The following is a 13,437-nucleotide window of genomic DNA, read 5'->3' on the forward strand; positions in this document are numbered from 1 at the left end:
AATTATTAATCTTACTACCAAGTGTACCGGTTTGAAGTGAGCATTATGATACAAATATGTCAATAGGAAACATTTGTTGTGAGCAAGCCGTAATTTTTTTTGTTTGATTAGAATAACATCTGTCAAATATATTTTATATACATCAAGTCATTGAACAAACAAACTAAATTTTTTTCGTGTTACAAATGTTTAACTTTTTTTACCAGGAGGTAATGATTTGCGGAAAGCATTATTTTTTTATTTTCATTTAAAGAAATGAGTTTATTGCTTGTTGAGGCATATGGTGTTCATGCTTTATCAGAAAAAACATGTAAAAGATGGTTTAAATGGTATCAAAAAATGATTTTGATGTGAGAATTGAAAAACGTGGAAGACACCAAAAATGTTTGAAGACGTCGAACTGCATGCAATAATGGATGAAAATAATATTTTGAGTCAAAATCAAATGGGAACAAAGTTAAATGTTGCACAACAAACAATATCTGATCTTTTAAAAGCTATGAGAGAGATCAATTAGTGTAAGAATGGGTACCACATAAATTGAATGAAAGACGGATGGAAAACTGAAAAAAAGCTTGTAAAGTTTTTCTTCAAAAACACGAAAGATAATCAGTTTTCCATCGAATTGCTACTGGTGATGAAAAATTGAATATTTTGAAGAACTCTAAAAGGAAAAAATTATGGATCATTCAGGACAACCACCAACATTGACTGCAAAACCAGATAGATTCGGCAAGAAAGCAACGCTCTGTGTGATGGGATTGCATATTTTTTAATCAATGGCACACCCATTGGCGGAGCAGTAATTTGATTCTTACGTAGAAGACGAAAATTGGATGTCTGATTGATTTGCTTCAAAAGACAAGCACTTCTATTGGCGTGGTATCCAAAAATTACCAGAAAGGTGGCCAAAATGTATAAAATGCAATGGTCAATACTTTGATTAAATTTTTTTAACTTTCCCTTCAAAAGCAGTGTTTCATTTTCACAAAATATTTTTCATTTTTATTTAAAATATGAAAAGTACGCATTTTTACAAGATATAAATATTTTTCTGAAATTTCCCAAAAACAAAGTTTTATCAAATACAATGTCCTAGCCTATGGCTGATTTTTACATTGCAATTGATGAAATATAAAAGGTACCTAAAAAAAATCTGCATTGTTTAGTTCAAATCCAAAAGTCCCTCAAGAGTTGATTGCTTTAACATAATTGTTTCTTTTCTGCTGAAGACAGAAATTGGAACGTTTTTGCACTATTCTTCCGAACTATTTATAAATGTTAGCCACTCTGAAGCCACTGAAAAAAAAAAAAAAATTGATAGGTGATATGCATTAAATCGCAGTGACGGAAACACATTTACTGCTATAGTATTATATTGTTTAGAAGAGAAATAAATTTATATCAAATCTAAAGTCATTTAGTAAGTGAGGGGCCTGGCCCAAGCTTCCATTAAAATGGGGCTTTTTACAAACTCGGCCCCGGCAAAAGTATAAGTCTTTGCAGAGGTTGATAGCAGGGGCTAAACAAAAAAATTAAAATACTTTCTACATTATAAATTTATGCATACATTCACTCTCAACAAGCAAAAAAATATCTGATATGCATCGACATTATACGATCTCTAATATACGTCTAAAATATACGTATCTACAATAGATATAAATTAACACAAAATTAAATAAAAATTAACTACAAAATATACGTATCTACAATAGATATAAATTAGACAAATTTTAGATGGTAATTGCTGGGTAATGTATCAGCAAAATTAAATTAGATTATGTATGCTGATGATACAAATTTGTTTATGTTCAATAATGATATTATGGAGATATGAGTATTAAATTGATGAAAGTAAACAAATGGTTCCTTTATAATAATAAACAAATTAAAAAAGAGGAATTTTTAAAATACCTTGGAGTTTTTATAGATAAAATCTCCAAGGTATTTTAAAAATTCCTCTCGGCTATCATACATAAAATACATTGGGTTTTCTACTAATCGACTAAAAGTCAATTTAGTCAAACAATAATCTTTAAATCTTTATATCATTTTAATTCAGTTTAACTTTTTCAATCTTTAATTTTTGTTTATTTATTTGACAACAATAGCATGTGTTCTGATAACTTTTACATACTACCTAGCTCATAATATGTTTACATTATTTATACCTAATTAAATTTTTGGTTATGTATACCATTAATTTTTATAGACTTTTTGATATTTAGAATATTTGCTAAATATAAAACGGTAAAAAATTGTTAGGTTTTAGGAATAAAATCATCGGATTGACCCTGCTCTCATATTATTTTGTTCTATTAATGATTTAAATGATGACGTCAATGCAAACAACAAGATTATGTTTTTCTCATAAAAAGGAAAGCATATTCTCTTGCCGTTTTCTGTAATGTGAAGCTGTTTGTAATGTGAAGTTTTCTGTAATATGAAGTACATTAAACTGGAGATTAACATCGAGATTTGAATTTTTTGTAATGTACTTTGACATCAAGTTGACATTTCTTATGAAAAGTCTCAGATCTCAAATAAGATTAGTCAATTCTGCTTGACTCAATCTGAGTGGTGCTTCATCTGCTAACAAAAACTCAGGATCATTTGATGTTAATGGCTTGTTTTCTTCATTTTCTTTTATTTCTTCTTCATTTCTGCCTTCATTTTCTGTTTTTAACTCATAACTTTGTGAAACAAGGAACTGTTAATCTATCCAAATGTCGAATAGATCAAATAGCTGATGGAAGATTTTGATATCGAACTGTTTTTACTTTTTTCTTTGACAAACCTGTCTTAATGATTCCCCAGTGAAAAATAAAACCGCGTCCCACATGCGTTCCGCGTGGGTTCCGTGTGGGATTGATGGGATTTATGTGGGACGGATTTTCCCATGTAGTATCCGTATGGAAATTTGTCACCTTAAACCCATGTGGGTAATTTTGTGGATTGTGGATTAAGATTTGCGCATGTGGATTAAGACATGTGGATTAAGATTTGTGCAAATAGACGTATTATTAGGATAATATAATAGTTATTTGAATATAGATCTTGAGTAAATTATTACATGTGGGAACCATATGGTATTTACACACATGGGAAATCCCACGTGGGTTTCCTGTGGGATTTGCATGGGAATTAATTTAAAAGCTGGAAACTAAAAAAAAAACTAAAAAAAATTTTTTAAATCAACATTGCATTGCGTTACGTTTATATTGTGTGAAAATATTTTATATTAATAAAGAGAATGGCAAGCAAGTATGTAAGTACCACGAATAATTTTTATCTTTCCTTATAGAAATAAGATTAAGATTTGTGCAAATAGACGTATTATTAGGATAATATAATAGTTATTTGAATATAGATCTTGAGTAAATTATTTGCAAACAATTTACTGATGCAAGTTGAAATGTTGTCAAAAACCAATCTTGCATGCATAGCACACTGCAGTGTCCCACAAAGAAATGCAGGTTTGAAAGTCAAAGAATTCCCAATTTTCTTTATTAAAAAAAGAAAAAAATAGGATGGGTTTCTGTAACTTTTTTTATGCTCCAAAACTTTTAACTTTAGATATAATAAAGTCCTTAAGACTTAAGGGACTTACGAACTACATTGAGGAACAAAAACAGGATATTTACAGAAACTTTTCAATTTTTAATCTGGAGTACCACAGTTTTATTGATAATAAAGCCTCTGGGTCCAGTTTTCAAAGTAATATGATCTAAGTAATGTTTAAATAAAATAATATGCTTTAAAATGCATATAGTTATACATATAACTCCTGATAGTTAACTATATGTATAACTAGTTATACATATAATTTGTTATAAAAACTTATTTTTTAAGGTTATGCTTGAATAAATTAGTACCAATTAATTCAAATTCAAGATTTAGTTAAAGCTCAAGTTAATGTTCTTATTTATTCATTGTTTTTGTAAATACTATATTTATTTGTTCAAATTTATCAGTTAGTACTATATTTTACTACAGTAAGAATGTTTATCATTGTTGAACGTGATTTTATGTTGTTATTGATGTTAAATTTATTACGTTTCAATAACTCAGATTGAATCTTAACTGAATTATTGTAAGCTTTGTAGGGGTTTGTTGTATATCAAATGGTGTTGTAAATAAAGTAAAGATAATATATATATATATATATATATATATATTATATATATATATATATATATATATATATATATATATATATATATATATATATATATATACATATATATATATATATATATACATATATATATATATATATATATATATATATATGTATATATATATATATATATATATATATATATATATATATATATATATATATATAAAACATTAAAACAATAAAATTGATACAAAATTTCACTTTAAAACGAATACCATTAACATTGTGATGATAATAGCATTAGGAAACTAGTATTTATGTATTATTATTATACTATAAATAAATAGTTTTTTAATTCATTTTATAAAATGGAGACTGACAACTGATAATTAATGGAAATAAATACAAATTATAAAAATCATGTATTATTACTAAATACTATATTAATGCTAGTCTACAAAGTTAAAATCAATTTAGAGCATTGTTATTAGTTCTTTTGCGATTTGCACTTCCACTTCTGTCTCTCAAATTTATAAAATAGGTGGTCAAAGCATGCTCAATAGGTAGGTTCTCAGCATAACAATGCTTTTTTCTTACACTTTCTAAAGAGAAATATGGCAAATTGATTACTTATTTTACTTAAATCTTAGGGTCATCTATGCATAATGATGTCAGATGATGACCCGGTTTGTTGAACAACTTCACCCTTTATCAAACTCAGTCAATTTTTTGCCATCTCCCATTGAAAATGATGTCAGTTTTTGTTACCGTATTATGATGGTATATCTGAATTGTTAATATAATATAAAAAATGCATATACCATTAATTTTTTTCTGGTTCAATTATACATTTATTCTCAACAGTACTAAAAGTAAAAAAAAACAACATAAATTGTTCTTTCAGATAAGCAAGCTAATTTCTGAATTTAAATTGTTTTTCCTATGATCCTCTACAGTTGTTAGCAACAAAAGCAAGAAGTTTTTAGACCACAATGTTGGTGTAAATACCTCAAAAACCTGCTCATAGCTAGCATAAATTGTTTTACTTTTTTTTTAAATAAAATATTTTACTTTTTTTTTTAATTCAATATTTTAATTGACATTATTTTGGTCTCAACATCCCCTCCCCATTGTCAATTATTGTTAAACTCACACTGCCCCTCTATCTACTGGCATCATTTATGGATGATCCCATAGCCTAAATACTATATATATATATATATATATATATATATATATATTATATATATATATATATATATATATATATATATATATATATATATATATATATATATATATATATATATATATATATATATATATATATATATGTATATATATGTATAATATATATATATATATATATATATATATATATATATATATATATATATATATATATATTATTTTTACTTTATTTACAACACCATTTGAGATACAACAAACCCTTACAAAGCTTACAATAATTCAGTTAAAATTCAATCTGAGTTATTGAAACGTAATAAATTTAACATCAATAGAAAAGTAAAGCTGTCATCATTTAAAATGTAAAGGGTGTTGTCAAAATATATTGATAGTAAAATTAAGGGTTTTTTTTTTTTTAAACATCTTCGCTTCCAACAAGGCTGCAAGCAGCCACTGATTAAAGTTGGAAGTTACTGTAAGAGAAAAGATGAAGATTGTAGAGCAAGATAACGATTGACGGATGATTTAAAAGATTGCAAATTATACGAATCAGGAAAGCAAGATGAAGGAAGCGAATTCCAAAGAACTGATGTTCGAGGAAAAAAACTAGAAGAATAAGCGTTTTTGGAGCACTTAGGAACAGTCACAGAAAAAGGATGACACTTAATTGAATAACGAGTAACACGAGAATGAATTTTAGTAGATGGCACAAGAGCCGCTAGCTCTTTAGAGCAGTGCCCATTATAGTATTTGTAAAAAAGAGAAAGAGAAGCAACATTACGACAATGTGATAATGGTTGAAGGTTGGCTGCAAGAGCAGGTCCAACTATGTTTACAATGCGTTTTTGCACCTTGTCTAAAAGAGAAAGGGCATCATTAGAAGATCCGCCCCAGATATGGCAACAGTATTCCATACAAGGTCGGATTTGAGATTTATAGACATAGAGAATAGAATCCAGAGTAAGAAAGTGGCGAGCTTGATAAAGAGATGCAACCTTAGCAGATGCTAATTTTGCAACTGATTTGATATATGGTTTCCAAGAAAGATTGGAAGTAAGAGTTAATCCTAGAAGATGAAGAGTAGGTGACGCATCGAGTACATCACCGTTCATAAATATAGGAAGATCTAAATTATTGCGATAACGATTGGCTGAAAAAAATTGAGTTTTATCTGAATTAAAGTTCACCAGCCACTGTGAGCCCCATGCTGTAGCAGAAGTGAGATCCTTTTCAAGCTCAAATGCCCCCTCCAAGCAATCAGAGGGTGTTGGTTTCTTATCACGACAAGAATAAATGGTAGTATCATCAGCAAACAATGCCACCTTAGATGTGAGAATATCTGGAAGATCGTTGATGTAAATTAAAAAGAGTATAGGGCCAAGGATAGAACCTTGAGGAACCCCTGAAGTTACAGAATAAGAAGAAGAGTGTTGTCCATCAAGGACAACTTTTATGCTACGGTTGAAAAGGAAGGATTCAATGATCTTAAAGATGTTGCCGGATACACCATAAGAAGAAAGCTTATGGAGAAGACCAGCATGCCAAACTTTATCAAACGCTTTTGAAATGTCAAGAGCGATGGCCTTAACCTCTCCACCTTCATCTAATGCACGATAAAACCTGTCAGTTATTACTGTTAGCAAATCAGCTGTAGAACGAGAAGATCGAAACCAATATTGATGGTCAGAAAGTAAGTTATTAGATTCAAGATAAGAAATTAAGTGTTTGTTAATTAAAGATTCAAAAACCTTGCTTATGATAGGAAGAAGACTTATGGGACGGTAGTTAGACGAATCAGATCGCTCTCCAGAATTTTTGAAGATAGGGATAACAGATGCGGCTTTCCAGCAGACTGGAAAACAAGACTCTGATAAGCACTTGTTGAATAGTTTTGAGAGTATAGACGACAGCTCCGGAGAACACTTCTGCAAGACAATAACAGGTATGTTGTCTGGGCCACAAGCTGTAGAAGAGTCTAGGCAGGAAATCACTTTAGATACAGATGCTGGAGTGATATGAATGTCAAGCAATGGATCAACCTGTTTGTTGGCAATATCAGGTAGAACGCAATTAGTGGAATCAAGAGATGATATTGATGAAAAGTTTTTAGCAAACAGTTCGGCTTTGTCTTTAGGTGAGGTGACAAAGTCTGAACCATACATGAGAGGTGGAATTATAGATTTGCCCTTATTATTGATATTATTAAAGATTCTCCAGAAGTCACGAGAGCCTAATTTTTGAGATGAGATACGAGATTTCATGACCTGAGAATAGCGGGTTTTGGCGTTAGACAAAACCTTTTTACAGTTGTTTCTAGCAGTAATAAACAGACGTCTGTTTTCTGGAGAATTGTTTTGCTGATAAATATGAAAGTAACGGTTTCGATTGGCAATCGCAGCAGCACAGTGTGAGGAAAACCATGGAGGAGAGTGAGGCTTGACCTGGAATCGTCGAGAGGGAATAAAAGATTCCATGCCAGCCTGAATCCACGAAGTTATGTAAGAAGCACATTTGTCGACAGGAAGTTGAAAGATTTCTACCCAAGGGCCATCACGAAGAAAGTCACGGAAAGAATCCCAGTCAGCTTTACTGTAGTTGAAACAGGTTCGGTAATAGGGGGATTCAGGTGATGAAGAAGAATGAGATATTAGTTTTAGAGAGATCAAACTGTGATCAGAAGAACCTAAGGGTGAATGCGGAGAAACTGAGCACTGACTAGGATCAGAAACAAGACATAAGTCGAGTAGAGAAGGTAAATGATTAGGGTTGTCAGGAAAGCGAGTTGGAAAGTTGACTATTTGAGTTAGGGATTGAGAAAGGCAAAAGTTGTGGGCTTTAATGCCTGCAGAGTCACTGGCACTAGAGCCAAGCCATTCAGAGTGGTGAGCATTAAAGTCACCGACAACAACTATATTAGCTGATGGATAAAGAGAGAGGGCTTGGTCAATATGATCAGAAATAACATCAAAAAGAGTGCAGTCTTGAGATGAAGGAGAGCGATATAGAACAAAGAGAAAGGCAATAGAGTGAAGTGGTGCTAAACGAAAGCACATGAAAGAATAGTCTGTGGATTCAAACCTAGTTTCACGACAAACAGGTGAATTCTTACAAATGTAAATGCCCAGGCCAAGCATGTGACTATTGGAGTCTTTACGAATCAGAGGAAGATAACCATCAACACTAAGATCACAAGATGAGACAGCCGAACTTAAATTAGTCTCACAAAGAGCAAGCAGGTCTGGTGAACTTTGCAAGAGATAAGACTCAACAGAAGAAAAGTTACTTCGAAGACCACAAATATTAGTGAATGATATGTTTAGAGAACTTGGTGATGATGATAGTTTTTTGTGTTTTATAGTTTTTGGTACTTTATTCATTTTTAAATTAGATTGAAGAACTTGACTCAAAGCATAGATAGTACTCAGAACACCGTTTAATAGCCCAAGCAATTGCCTCATTACTACTAATAAACCCTAAGCCGTAACAAAGGGCTCCAAATGTGGCCTCCGCAATGCACACCAAAAGTACAAACAGGGACACCATCCATGCGCAACATGGCACTGTTAGTACTTTGATATTTTTCAGCTGTTGATGGGAATCAGCCTCTCTGAGAGCTACCACAGAGTTCGGGAAACCTGACTACCAGCCGGCCTCAGAACCATAAAACTGAGTTTTAGAGCTGTACCCTCATAAGGAGATAATAGAATGAGTTGCTTAGTCATAAAAACAGTGACACAAGCAAACCCATGCATTGAGTCAAGAAGATCCAGCATTCAACATCCTAAACTGGAAACAATGTATTAAAAATACATCTGCGCCAGCCTAATAGATGAAGGAGGGGTGCGAGGCTGGTCAACAGATAGAATCTGTTTACCCCTCAAGTCTTTGCCTAGGAGGCCTTCTACAAGACAGTAGCTGGGTGCATTTAACATCTGCCCAAGATGAGTATTTTTATCGAGACACCATCTCTAGCCTTTACTCAACCAAGAGCCCCAAGGCAGGGGGTGTTTTAAATCGGAGTTGGCATCTCCTAGCCTTTGCCTAAAAAGGCGTATCCTACAAGGCAGCAGGACATGAAGCAGATTGTACTGGGTTACATGTTACCAGTAGCAGGATAACCTGATCTGACAAAGGAAGCAAAAAAAAATAGCAAAAAAAAAAAGCAAAAAAAAATAGCAAAAAAAATAGCAAAAAAAAAATAGCAAAAAAAAATAGAAGCAAAAAAAAATAGAAGCAAAAAAAAAATTCTTTCCTTTAGTGCAGTTAATGATAAAAAGAGCAGTAAAACTTATTAAAGATTTTGTAATAATATCAATAAAATCACGTTCAACAATGATTTTCAACTAATAATTCAACTAATAAAATCAAAACTATATAATTCAACTATTCAATCAAAATATAATTCAATCAAAAATATATTCAATCAAAAATATAATTCAACTAATAAAATAAAAACAATTCAACTAATAAAATCACGTTCAACAATGATAAATATTCTTACTGTAGTAAGAGTTAGTACTAGTTAACAAATTTGAACAAATAAATATAAAATAGTGAAAAAACAATGAACAAATAACTTGAACTAAATCTTGAATTTGAATTAATTGGTTCTAATTTGTTCAAGCATAACCTTAAAAAATAAGTTTATATAATAAATTTTATGTATAACTAGTTATACATATAGTTAACTATCAGGAGTTATATGTATAACTGCATGCATTTTAAAGCATTTTATTTAATTTATATATTAGTTTAGATCATATTACTTTGAATACTGGACCCAGAGACTTTATTCCCAATTACACTGTGGTACTCCAGATTAAAAATTTAAAAGTTTCTGTAAATATCCTGTTTTTGTTCCTCAATGTACTTGTTAGTCCCTTAAGTTTTATGAACCTTATTATATATTTTTTTTTTTTTTTTTTTTTTTGTTATTTCACCTCCCCAAGGCCCAGAAGGCCACTACAAATGAGGAGGCTACTTAATTGTGGTCATAACCTTCTCTCAACTCTATAACTTCGAAACACGAACCTTGACGAACAAGGCCGCTGCGCGGAGAAACAAGTTGATATATAAAGTTGATATATAAAGAAACAAGTTGATATATAAAGTTAAAAGTTTTGGAGCCTAAAAAAAGTTACAGAAACCTCCCTATCTTCCCCCTATTTTATTTTATTTTTTTAATAAAGAAAATTTGACTTTCAAACCTGCATTTCTTTGTGGGACACTGCAGTGTCCCATGCATGCATGCTTGGTTTTTGACAACATTAGAACTTGCATCAGTCAATTGTTTGCAGATAATATACTCAAGAACTATATTCAATGTTCGATGTTCAAATATCATATGAACATTCTCTAACATGTTCATATGATATTTGAACATCACAAATTTAATAATATTGTTGTGATATGTTATATAAATAATTCCATAATAGATTATGATATGAAAATAAGATAGGATATGAAGGCAATGATCAAAGAATAAATTTACTTATAGAAATTTAGATGTTTGTTTATTAGTTTCAGAATATTATATTATGTGTGACCGCAGCCTTCTATAATAACAGGCCTTGACATCGCGCAACAAAGTTGTTTAACGGAAGGCCAATTCCTAATACTGTGTTTACATTTTCATCTTTTAACATTAGACGAAAGTTTGTGTTCGCGCTTTTTTAATAAATCTTTAAAATGTGATTGGTTTATAAATTAGATAGCCCAACATCAAGACGATAACGTTGTAAGGTTCAAGGCGTTAACTTTGTAAGGTAATAATATTGTCAAACTATAATAAATAATAAACTTATAATAAACGATAAGTTTTTTTAATAATTAAAATGCCTTAAAAATGCCTTTAAAATGCTGTGTATCTCTTTGCAAGTCGAACTATCTCAACTACAACAAAAATATCAATTTATACAACTACAATATCAATTACAACTACAACAAAAATATCAATACTCAACTACGACAAAAATATTAATTTATAAATTCCCGAAGAATCTTTTAGATTCTTCGGGATTTAGAATCTTTTAGATTCTTTTTAGAATTTAAAAGATTCTAAAAAGATGTAGTGAAGCTATCCCAAGAACTGGTTTTATTGTTACAGACTATACAGCATTATGTCAACTGCATTGGCCAAATGAAGCACCTTTTGAAAGCAAATATGGGAAGCAACGACCTTTAAACTCACCATCTGTTTTTAAAATATTCCGCCTAGTTGTTTAGCCACACCAGCAAGTAATGTTAGAAAAAATATAACTTACCAGATGAGTTAAATGATTTTCTAAAAGAGGATGAAATTATATTTGACGATATTCAATCTTTGTTAAGTGATAATAACGATGTTATTGTTTTCCAGCTTAATAAAAAAAGTTTACACATACAATCAAAAATGTACAAACTTGGTGTTTCATTATTTATTTTAGTAATTTTCAATGATTATTCATTTGCAGCTAACCATAATGGCACAATTTGTAATATTTCATATTTAGCTGTAAACAAATTAAAGTTAATAAAAACAAAATCAGCTTTATTTGAAGCAGTTAGATTTTTAAAAAATAAAGAAAGTTTGCTTCAATCAAATATTCTATTCGAACACCTTAATGCTATGAGAAAAGTTAATGTTGGTGAAGTTTTATATACTTCAGATATTATATGTAGAGCATATGAGTATTTTGCTATGCGACGAAGTTTATATGATTGTATGTGTATTGACTACAAGTTGCCAAGTATAAGGACTTTAACCCTGTTGAGATATATTGATAAAACTTTTTTTTTGCTTGAATCAACTTTTGTTGGTGTTTTTTATTGTTGGTGATTTTTATTGTTACCATTTTTAGCAAAAAAAATTAAAAATACAGTTATCTTTCTAATATATAGATATATACTTTGTTATGGTTCTGCTTGTTATTGATACTATTTAATATTACATAAATATTCTTAATGAAATTTGAAATACGAAAAGCATGATTATCTTTTAACAATTTTTTGGTTTTCTTTTTATATTTCCGTTTTTACTAGAGATTATTATTAGAAAACATAGACTGCCATTACACCCTACCTAATATAAAAATATATCAATATAAGTAAAAGTGAAAGTTTAATCGGCCTTCAGTTTTTACGGCATTTTAGAAGTTATTATAGAAGTCTACATCATTGAAAAAGTAGGTTTTTACATTTTTGTTTTTGTTTTTTTGTTTAACTACTTATCCTTATTGATTACTTTTTTTCAGGATTCTCCTCATGGGTTCAAGCTCATTACGCATAATATGTGTTCAATTACGCATAAACGTTAGTCATTGTAAGTAATAAATTAGGAAATAATTATTTGTGAAATATTGTAGTCATTAATGACTTCAAACTGGCTAATAATTAAAATTGCTCGACTAATAAGGTTCCTTATTAAAATTGCTCTCTTTCTCTCTCTCTCTCTCTCTCTCTCTCTCTCTCTCTCTCTCTCTCTCTCTCTCTCTCTCTCTCTCTCTCTCTCTCTCTCTCTCTCTCTGTCTCTCTCTCTCTCTCTCTCTCTCTCTCTCTCTCTCTCTATATATATATATATATATATATATATATATATATATATTTATATTTATATATATTTGTATTTATTTTTTTTTTTTTTAGAAAATGTTTGAAGAAAGTTAGAAGATACTAAAAACCTTGGTATTATACAAGCCGAAGCGATTTAATTAATTCAATTGACAAAAAACGGCGTGAAAATCGCAAAAAAAAAAATAATATTTTTAATATTCGTTTTGGATGTATTGATTAATAGCATTTATTTTTAAATAAATTCATTTTGCAACACTTTTTTTAATTTTATAAAATTTCGTCATAATAGTTTAAGGTAAATCCCACCTAGGTTATAGGTGGAAAACATCACATGTAAAAGATCAAAAATGCTACACGTTTTGAATACCAAATGGGATAAAGTAGCAAATACCAGATTAAGTTAAGCCTCTCTGAAAGCTTCGATGATTAATTTTAAATTACTATTTAAGTAATTTTTAAATTAAAAGAATTTTAAAAATTATCATAGAAGCATTCGGACTTTCATTTGTCTAGTATTGACTACTTTTATACCATTTGGATTAAAATATGTGGCATTTAAGATCTATAACATG

General features: G+C 30.1%; 1 long non-coding RNA gene across 1 annotated transcript; it reads left to right on the top strand.

The window, feature by feature from the left end:
• Positions 1–3,015: 3,015 nt before the first annotated feature.
• On the top strand, positions 3,016–13,120 carry LOC136091161 (uncharacterized). Its single transcript, XR_010643745.1, has 3 exons — positions 3,016–3,271; positions 12,547–12,614; positions 12,938–13,120. It is a non-coding gene; the product is annotated as an uncharacterized LOC136091161 (long non-coding RNA).
• Positions 13,121–13,437: the final 317 nt, after the last annotated feature.

The sequence above is a fragment of the Hydra vulgaris genome, chromosome 14, assembly GCF_038396675.1.
Source record: "Hydra vulgaris chromosome 14, alternate assembly HydraT2T_AEP".
NCBI lineage: Eukaryota > Metazoa > Cnidaria > Hydrozoa > Anthoathecata > Hydridae > Hydra > Hydra vulgaris.